Source organism: Artibeus jamaicensis, unplaced genomic scaffold (genome assembly GCF_021234435.1).
Source record: "Artibeus jamaicensis isolate MK-2021 breed Jamaican fruit bat unplaced genomic scaffold, CSHL_Jam_final scaffold_286, whole genome shotgun sequence".
Taxonomy (NCBI): domain Eukaryota; kingdom Metazoa; phylum Chordata; class Mammalia; order Chiroptera; family Phyllostomidae; genus Artibeus; species Artibeus jamaicensis.
The window spans coordinates 13,775,705-13,787,012 of record NW_026522034.1 but is presented as its reverse complement, the minus strand read 5'-3'; the positions used below and the strand labels follow the sequence as shown (position 1 = coordinate 13,787,012).

The 11,308-nt window shown below is 34.8% G+C and overlaps 1 non-coding gene across 1 annotated transcript; it reads right to left on the bottom strand.

The window, feature by feature from the left end:
• Window positions 1-4,561: 4,561 nt before the first annotated feature.
• Window positions 4,562-4,668, bottom strand: LOC119051882 (U6 spliceosomal RNA). The gene has a single exon (XR_005083010.2). It is a non-coding gene; the product is annotated as a U6 spliceosomal RNA (small nuclear RNA).
• Between the last annotated feature and the right edge of the window lie 6,640 nt (window positions 4,669-11,308).

Genomic DNA, 11,308 nt, shown 5'->3' with positions numbered 1-11,308 from the left:
CCTTCAATACATGGTTGTATTTCTTTAATATCATTGGTTCTATCATAGTCTTGATCATCTGTATTAATTACAGTTGTAACTGAATGTTTTCTACAGACATATAGAAAATTGAGAGAATGATAATTATATATGTGCTATGCGTAAGATCAGTATAGCTCACAAGTATATACTCCATGTTCTACATATTTATTTACAAGTAGAAAAAGATACAGTATCAATATTGCATGTATTCTATTGCTGTGTAATAAATTACCACCCCTTTTCCTACTTAAAATAACACAGATGCAGTATCTCAGTTTTCATGGCTCAGGAGTCCAGGCAAGGTGTACTTGGTTCTCTGCTCAGTGCGGGCAGGCTGAAATCAAGGTGTCTGGCTGGCTAACACTATAATCTTAACTGAATTTCGGGGTCTTCTAAACTTATGTCAGCTGTTAGTATATAACCTTGTCACTCGAGGATGAAGGTCCCCCTTGCTTTTTGGCTGGTGAATTGGGGGTCACTCTTAGATCCTAGACATTGTCCTCAAGTCTTTGCCACATGGCTCTCAACCTAAAGGCCAGCAGGAGATTCTTCCGTTTGCCCTCTGTTGTTGAAGGAGGATTTCTGGGAGCAACGAGAGGCTGAGGGACTTCTTAGTTTGCCATCCTGATGACAGAAAAAGCTCAAGAGCTTTTCTATTAACTAGTTATTTCTAAGGAAAAACAAACCCAATCCTTGAAATTTAAAATAAATAATTTTATTATATTCTACACAAAGTTTTCCAAAGTGGTGACTGTACTAGCAGCCTCTGAGAGAAGGCATTTTTTTCTTCCTGAAAATATTAGTATATTTGAAGTATTCATTTAGCATCTTTGTCTTTTCTGTAGACCCAAATTAGATCCCATTTGATTTAAATGACCACTTTGATCAGACTCATATACACATCTATTCTTTACTAGCTGGTCAGAATAGGAACTGCTTTAAAGTTAAAAAAAGTATAATCTAATTTGTTCTTTTATCCTAGAAAAGAATTTCACACTAATATTAACACAGCAAGAAAGAAGACTCTCTGCTTTTACAGATAAAATGCCTAAAACCACAAAGAGCTTACAACTTCTGTTCTACATTTTTACCCATAGATGAAATAAAATACAGGCACAGAACTACATGAAAACAACTCCTGTGGAATTAAAGAGACCAAAAAATAAATAAATAAAACTCAAGTAGGCAGACCTCTAAGAATGCATGATTTTTTTTACCCTAAATACACACACACACACACACACACATACACACACACACGAGTCTGTACGGGAAAAGTCCAACCACTGTTATATAATGAGAATGGTTTGCATGACATCAATGTAACCTGGTAGCCAAGGAGAGTGGACTGGAATGTGCATGTGTGAACAATGACAACTTCACTGTACTAATCAGTGGGGGAGGGTAGACGCCATTGAGTGACTATATGTACTGTGTGGTCGTCACATTCAAAATGACTGAGTGCATAGAGCAACCAATCTGCATCAAATTTTGTGTGAAGCTTGAACATTCTCCCATGGAAACTGTTTGGATGATTCAGAAGGCTGCAGCTATGGGCAACTGGTGATTGGCAGCTTCATCAGGATGACACGCATCCTGATGTACCGCTCATGCATCATGACTTGTGCTGAGGTTTTTGGTGAGTCATCAAATCACCCAGGTGACTCAACCCCTGTACAGCCCAGATTTGGTGTCCTGTGACTTCTGGCTTTTCCCAAAACTGAAATCACCTTTGAAAAGGTAGCAATTTGAGACCATCAATGAGATTCAGGAAAATATGACAGGGCAGCTGATGGCAATTAGGAGAACTAAGTGAGGTCCCAAGGAGCCTACTTTGAAGGGGACTGAGCCATCATGGTCCTGTGTACAATGTTTCTTGTGTCTTCTTCAAGGTACAAGATACAAATAAATGTCTCTATTTATCATATTACATGGCTTGATATCTATATGTACATATATGTGTGTATATGTGTCTGTCTGTTTGTATATAAATATATAATTTCACTTTTTCTTTAGTTATAAAACATTTTCTCTTGAGCTTGCATTGTGAAACGAAGCTCCCCAAGCCATGAAATCTTGAAATTCCTAAAACAGAGGAAGCACTATCTTACACTCAAAGTTTATTATCTAGTTTCATCTTTTTAAGCCTTCACAGATCTTTACGTTGAAATAGTGGCATCCCAGACAGTATACAAGTTTCAGAACTAAAAAGACAGGTATCCAACCAGAACCAGATGGACAAAGCTCTGAATTTGAAGGCACAAATTGCCCTGAATTCCAAAAATTAACTCCAAAAATTAAGCCAGACTTGATATTTCAGACTCCTATCTGAAAAATAACAAACAATAACAAGGCCTTAACTGTCTTTCAACAGCTTTCAGTCATTACTATTAAGTTTTTTAAAAGATTTTATTTATTTGTTTTTAGACAGAGGGGAAGGAAGGGATGGAGAGAGGGAGAGAAGCATCAATGTGTGGTTGCCTTTCGTGTACCCCCAACTGGGGATCTCGCCTGCAACCCAGGCACGTGCCCTGACTGGGAATCGAACAGGAGAACCCTTTGCTTCTCAGCCTGGTGCTCAATCCACTGAGCCACACCAGCCAGGACACTAATAGGCTTTTATATTTTATACTTTTTGAAATATAAATATGTCTTAGGTCATTAGACATTAACATACGAAGCTTTGAAAATAAGGCCATTCTGTCACAACTCAGCAGGAACTCGCTGATCGGGAAGGCCAGAGATTTCAAAGTTGTACTTGTAACTTCCTTGGTCCATGAGCTGCTTTCCAATCCAGTGAGTGTAACATCTCAGTGGGACTTCTGTAAGAGTTAGTTATAATTCTCAAAGTGTTGAAAACATGATGCTCAAGCAAATGCATGTATCCAAATTTTAGTTACTTACTGAGGGAATCCGCAGAATGCAAAGCTAGTTTAGAGATCTGAGAATTATGATTTTATAGAGTTGGTGAAGAAAAGGAATAATACAGTGAGATTAGTAAATTACAAACAACTGATTTTTGCTAAACTTTTGGAGTTATCTTCTCCTTAGTAGACAATAAAATATCACCCTTGTTAGATTTTACAGAATTCTAAACTATGCTAGCCCCAAGCAATCGTTCAAAGTATGAATTCATCGGAAGAGGGAGACAGCCTCATGCACTCAGGCAGACTATACGATGCCCAAGCATGGTCTTTATAGATCACACAGTCATTTTTACCTTATTTTCAAATTAGGATTATATTATTAACATATACAAGTGCGTTTTCTTATAAGAAAATATTTATGTATATAACATAAACAGCCCCATGCATAGTTTGTACATGGTAAAAATGTAAGAATTCATTCGTTCGCAATCCAAATTAGGTGTCGAGAAATGGCAAAATAATTATATTCTTGAGCCCTTTTTATGATGAGCATTTATCACTGATTCCAGCTTTTTTCTCCTTTCACCCATGGATAAACCACTTATCAAACTTTGTTTATAACTTTGTGGTTATAGTTTTGAATAAATCTACACATGCTCAACCACATATTGTTTAGCATTGTATGAATTACTCTTTATGTTTAATTATATCATATTGGTAAATGTTTCTCTTATTGACTAGGAAATTTGTTCATTTTAATGCATGCACATGTATTTCACTAATGTTCACTATATGAACAAGTTGATTTATTTATCCATTTCCATATTGATGAAATCATTCTTTCCAGCTTTTTTCTATTATAAAAAGAATTGCTTGGGCATATTGAAGATATTACTGAGTACATATATTTATTGATCCTTTATCAAGGAGTATGGGTCATAGGTGGTTTACCTTCTCATTTTTATAAGCTAATATTAAAATGGTGGTCAAATGATTATACTTTTTTTTCTCAAAGATAACATTTAAGCATTTTTATTGATTCCACATCCTCGCATAGTAACCTTGTTTTATAACATATGTAGAAGAAAATATATAAAATGTCAATGCTCTTCAACCAATGACCACCAAGAGAGAACTTGCAGTTAAACACCTTGAGTTTATTACTTGTTGCAATTATTGGAGCACAGCTTTGGGAACTAGCAGGTGCCTTAGTAATGGGATATTAAAAAAAACTACTATAGTGTTTAGGCTCTGGGTGGGTAATTTAAAGTATGTATTAAATAAGTAGGGGTTCATTCTTGATTGGGTGCTGACAGAAACAGGACAACTGTATAATAGGGCATGTCAATAAATTTTTTCTATAGGAGGACAGAGAATATAGGAGGACAGAAAAGTATGAGAATAAAGCTGTAACTGGTAAATTCACTTAGTGAGAATGAGGGATGTTTAGTATTTTTTGAATTTCCCAGTGACCAGGTTTTTATCTCATCTCATCACAGTCTCAGAGTAACCTTATATAGACATTCTGACACATTGTTATATTAAATAAAAGCATAATATATCATTATTCAGTTTGTAATAGCATTAAGTCTTAGCTATGAGGATCATATTAGTCCCTTGATGTCAAGAGCTACATTTTTTAGAAGCAAAAGGCAAGTTTATTTGCTCATTTCAAAAATATGGAACTCTTCATGAAGTTGCATGCCATCCTTGCTCAGGGGCCAGGCTAACCTTCTCTGCATCCTTCCAGTGTTAGTGTATGTGCAGCTGAAGCAAGCACAGGGGCTGTTATTCTCTCTTTTCTTTTCCAGTGAGAATAACACAAAGTCTACGAAGAGATAAATGCAAATATACAATTATGAGAGGTTCCTATATTAAACATAAGGTACTATCACTTAAAGGCAAAGTGTGATAAGTTAAAGATGTACATAAATTCTAAAACAATCATTAAAAAGAACACAATAAACCAACAATGGAGATAAAATTGGATTTAAAAATATTTAATTTGTCTAAAATAAAGTAGAAAGAGAAGAACAGATGGACACACACAGAAAATAGAGCAAAATGGTAGATTTAAATGAATCATTCTCTATAATCAAAACAAAGTATTCCAATTAAGAGACAGAACCTGTTATATTGTACACAATAAAAAGCAAGGCCCAACTACATGCTGCATACAAGATAATCACATCAAATATATAATTAGAAAATGTTAAAAGTAAAATAATGAAAAAGATATACTATGCTATATCTTTCAGAAAATAAGGGTGCTTCTATTAATATCACACTAGATTTTAGAAAAAGAATAAAGAGAATAGTTGCATAATGACAAAGGATAAATTTATAAAAAATATACAAAACAGATCCCTAGATTTTATGTACTTTGTAAGAAAGATTCAAAATATTTAAGCACAAACTGTTAAAATTGAAAAGAGAAATGCAATGTCTATCAGAGAAAGTCTAGCCATCATTAATATAATGAGAACATTTCATGTGCTCTCGGTGTAACCTGGCAGTGTAGGAGGGTGGATTGGAATAGGAAGGTGTGAACAATGATGACTTCACTGTATTAATCAGTCGGGGTAGTAGACACCATCAGTGAGAATGTGTATTGTGTGGCTGTTGTATTCAAAATGACTGAGTGAGTAGAGCAACAAATGTGTGTCAAGTTTTGTGTTAAGTTTGAATGTTCGTTTGTGGAAACTTTTGGGATGTTTTAGGAGGCCGCAGTTTCGGGCAACTGGTGATTGGCAGCTTCACCACAACAATGTGCCTGCTCTCAAATCACACCTCATGCAGAGTTTTTTGCAAGACATCAAGTCTCCCAGGTGACTCAGCTCCCCTACAGCCCAGATTTGGCATCCTGTGACTTCTAAATTTTTCCGAAATTAAATCTCCTGTGAAAAAGAAAAAAATTCAGACTGTCAATGAGATTCAGGAAAATATGATGGGGCAGCTGGTGGTGACTGGGAGAACTGTGTGAGGTCCCAAGGTGTCTACTTTGAAGAGGACTGAGGCATCATTGTCCTATGTACAATGTTTTTCATGTCTTGTATCATCTTCAGTAAATATTGCTATTTTTCATATTTCATGGCTAGATACCTTCTGGAAGACCTTGTAGACAAATCCACATTAGCCCCTGCAGACAAACAGACAGAAAAATTAGAAAGGACTTAGAAAGAATTGAGCAACAATATTAAACAAGTTAATCAAACTGATATTTGTAGAACACTTCACCTAAGAACATCAGAATGTACGTCCTTTTGCAGTGCACATAGAACGTTTCTGAGGAGCATGCAGTCTACTGTAGGCAATAAAACAAAGCTCATATAATTCAAAATGATTCAAACAGTACAGATGTATTTAACCAAGAAAATAATTAAAAATCATTAATTAAAAGATAATCTCAAATATTTGAAAATTGAATAGTGTGCTTCTAAATAACACGTGAATCAAATGAGAAGTCAAAGAAAATTTAGAAATATTTTGAAATAGTGAAAATAAGAACACATCATACTGATTTACTGGGTACAGCTCAAGCAAAAGGAGAAATTATAACAGTAAACATCTAAACTAGAAAACAATAAAGGTTTCTAATGAATGTGTGTTTGACATTACCTTGAGAAACTATATAAATAGAAGCAGATGGACCATGAGCAAATGAACAAAAGGAAATAATAAAGATAAGAGTAGAAATCAATGAGAGAAAAACAATGAAAAAAGTTGGTTCTTTCAGCAAATTGATCTTTGTTAAGACTTATATGAGAGAGAGACACACACACACACACACAAATTACAAGTATTAGAAATAGATAGCACCACTTACAGCAACATAAAAAATACAAACTACCAGAGACAATCCCAACAGCAACATAAATCCAAGAACTATGCACCAAGAAGTACAAAACATTGGCTAAGAAATTATAGGACACCTACATTAATAGTGAGATATACAATGTTTATGGGTCAGGAGACCCAGTATGTTTATTTTAATTTTACCAAGCTGATATACAGAGTCAATATAATTTCAATCAAAACCCCAGCAGGCTTTTTTATAGAATTCAATGGACTGAAATTGATATTGAAATGGAAAGGACCTACAGTAGCTGGGGTGGTTAGGTTTATATGTCACCTTCACTGGGCCACAGAATGCCAAAGTATTTCATCAAATATTATTCAGGATGTTTCTGTGGAGGTGTTTTCAGATGAGACTGATATTTAAGTTGTTAGGCTGACCAAAACAGATAGCTTTCCCTAATATGGATGGGCCTCATCCAATCAGCTGAACTACTGAATAGAACAAAATGCATGACTATCCTTCATGTAAGAGAGAATTCCTCTGCCTCACTGCTCAAAACTAGGACATTGCCTGTTCCTGCCTTAACACTCTAACTGATACATCAGCTATTCCTGGATATCAAGCCAGGCAGGCTTTGAGTTGCCTGCTTGCTGTTTCAACTTGCAGATTTGGGGAACTTTCAGGAGATACACACACATACACACACATACACAAATATCCTATCAATTTTCTTCTCTAAAGAACCCTGACCAATACAATAATCAAAAGAACTTTTGTAAAATAGCAAAGTTGGAAGATATGTTATAAAGTTACAGCAATCAGGAGAATGCAGCATTAGTATAAAGATTAAAATATAGATCAATGTAGAGTTCCAAACTAGATCCATAGATCAGAATATAGAATTCACAACTAGACACATACATGCATGGTCAATTAATATTTGTCAAAAGTGCAAACACATTTCTGTGGACAAAGAATAGTCTTTTCAACAAATAGTGCATAATGTACAACCATGAAACTTCTAGAAGAAACATGATATGGATTTTTGTGGCTTTTCCCTAGGTAAGGATTATTTTTAAATATGGCACAATATCATCACTAAAATATAAGAAAACACAAATTGTTTATGTTAAATATAAAAAACACTGTTGCTCCTTAAAAACACTGTTAAGAAAATGAAAAGCAAACTACAGAGTATCGGAGAATATTTGCAATACTTATATTTAACATATACACATTTATATTCAATGTATATAAAGAACACCTCAAATTTAATCATATGAAAAGAAACAACATCATTTTTTAAATTGGCAGAAGATTTAATCACATACTTACCAAAGAAGATATATATGGATTATATACTTGTGCAGCATCATTAGTCATTAAGGAATATCAATTAAACCATAATAAGATACCACATATGCCTATTAAAATGGTTTACATTTTAATCAACAGCAACCACAAAATACCAAGTGGGGGTGAAGATTTAAAGCAACTAGAGTGCCCATACACCTAAAATAGCACAATAACTTTGGGCAAATGAAAAAGGTAACAGCTTCCAGTGTTGTAAAATGATTGTCATATGACTCTGGCATTATATTATTAGGTGAAGAAAGAAACTGAAGAAGATACAAATAAGTGGAAGCACGTACTGTGTTCGTGGATAGGACAAATTAATATCATTTAAATGTCCATACTACCCAAAGGAATCTGTAGGTTCAATGCAATTCCAATCAAGATTCCAGTGATGTGTTTCACAGAACTAAAACAAATATTTAAAAAACTTATATGGAACTAACAAAGGCCCCACATACCAACAATGATCCTGAAAAGGATGAACAAAGTTGGAGGAAACATGCTATGTAACATCGAACTGTACCATAAGGCCATAGTAATCAAAACAGCCTGATACTGACATAAAAACAAACACATGGACTAATGGAACAGAATAGAGAACCCAGAAGTAAATCTACATGTTTATAGGAAATTAATATTCAACAAAGGAAGCAGTTACAAAGAATGGGCTAAAGAAAGTTTATTCAATAAATATTTTGGGGAAAATTGGACAGATATACACAGGAAAATGAAACTCAACCACCTTCTTACACCGAACACAAGAATGAATTAAAAAATGGATCAAAGATTTAATATTAGATCCAAAACCATAAAAAGAGAGAAAACACAGGCAGAAAATTTTCAGACATTGCTCATACAAATTTTTTATTGGATATATCTCCCAGGCAAGGGAAACAAAAGAAAAAATAAATAAATGGGACTTCATCAAACTAAAAAGGCTTTGCACAGCAAAGGAAACCATCATCAAAATAAAATGACAGCCGACAGAATGGAAGAACATATTTGATAACACATCTGATAAGGGGTTAATATCCAAAATTTATAACAAACTTATAAAACACAACACCAAAAACCAAACAACCCAATTAAAAAATGAAGGACCTGAAGAGACACTTCTTTAAAGAGGACATACAGATGGCCAATACACATATGAAAAGATGCTCAACATCACTAATCATCAGAGAGATGCAAATAAAAGCACAATAAGATACCATCTCATACCTGTCAAAATGACCATCATCAACAAATCAGCAAACCAGTGGTGGCGAGAAAATGGGGAAAGGGGAACCCTTTTGCACTTTGGTGAGAATGCAGACTGGTGCAGCCACTGTGGAAGGCAGTATGGAGATGCCTAAAAAAATTAACAATGTATCTGCCTTTTGTCTCAAACATCCCACTCCTAGAATATACTTGAAGGAATCCAAAATACTAATTCTAAAGAACATAAGCACCCCTATATTCATTGCAGCATTATTTCCCATTGTCAAGATGTGTCAGCAACCCCAGTATCCATCAATAGATGAATGGATAAAACATCTATGGGACATTTGCACAATGGAATACGATTTGGCTGTAAAAAAATAAGAAATTTTACCCTCTTCATCAGTATGAATGGACCTGAAGAACATTATGCTAAGTGAAATAAGCCAGTCAGAGAAAGTCAAATACCATATGATTTCACTCATATGTGGAATCTAATGAACAAACTGAAGTAACATGCAAAACAGAGACAGACTCTTAGATGGAGAGCAGATGACAGCTAGTCTGGGCCTGGGATGGAGTTAAGGGGTGGAGGGATGGAGCAAAAATGCAAAAGGATCATGGACATGGACAATGGTGTGTTGATTGCTGTGGGGAGGAGGTATAAGGGGACTAAATGGTAATGGAAAAACATAATATGGATTATGTATTTTAAAATAAATAAATATAAATATCAAAATTGGTGAATTTTTGTGCAGCAATTTTAATATTGAATATGGAAGAAAATATGTAACATTTTGGGCATATTAAGCTCTATTATTTCAAGAAAGGTAAAACTCAACTGAAGCACAAAAAGAAAAGATTTGTGCAATGTATGGTGAAGGTGCTGTGACTGATCCAATGTGTCAAATGTGCTTTGTGAAGTTTTGTGCTGGAGATTTCTTCCTGGATGATCCTCCTAGGTCAGGTAGACCAGTTGAAACTGGTCAAATCAAGACATTAATTGAGAACCACCTATGTTATACCATGCAGGAGTTAGCCAACATACTCAAAATATCCAAATAATAAAGTTATTGGTGAAAAGCAGGGAAAAAAAGAGAAATGTAAGACTGACCACAGAAAAATTGTTACACAAAATTTCATAGATTATATATTTGTAATCATTATAGTTCAAAACTATAAGAAGTTTTCAAGTGGTAAATTGATTTAAAAATTACAAAAATGATGAACTGATTAACAAAATATTTCATCAACACTTGTATAATGAAATACTAATTAAAAAAATTGATAAGTGCAGCAACATGGTGCATCTGGTCAATCTCAAAACAGTTCAATTGAGTAAAAGGAGGCAGACACTCTCACCTCTCCCACAGATACACAGAAAGACAGCATACTAATGATTCCTCTTAGGTAATATTCTTGTAAATGCAAACTAATCTAGAACGAGGTAAGGTAGAAAGGACTGAGGTTAACTGAGGTCTGGGTGAGGAGGTTGAGGAGGTGGGCATGGAGGTGAAGACTGGCAGGACAGATGGAGGAATTACAAACGGGCAGGAGGAAACTTTTGGAGATGGACAGCTCCATTATCGTCATTGTGGTGATGACTTCACGTTTAGTTATACAGCAAACGTACAACACTGTGCACTTTAAATGTGCGCATATCAACTCGACTTCAATAAAGCTACTTATACAATTTGCTTTTCTCATATGACAAATGGAGTATGTTATTCTAGATGAGTGAAGGAGTAAAGCATCATTTATATATATTTTTAGCCTCAGACTTTCCTCTTCTCTGAAACACCAGCTCTTTCTTTTGTCTTTGTCTGTGTCCAGGACCAATGTGCAGTTTCCCTTTAGGACTATAATGCCCCAAATTCTTTTTTTGCAACTTTATTGAGGCATAATTGACAAAAATCACATATATATTTAAAGTGTAGCACACAATGATTTGATATAAACATAAAATGCAAAATAATTGTGACAGTATCAAATTAATTAATGTATTCATCACCTCACACGGCTACCTCGTGTGCGGCTACCTTGTGTGCGTGTAGTGAGAAAGCAC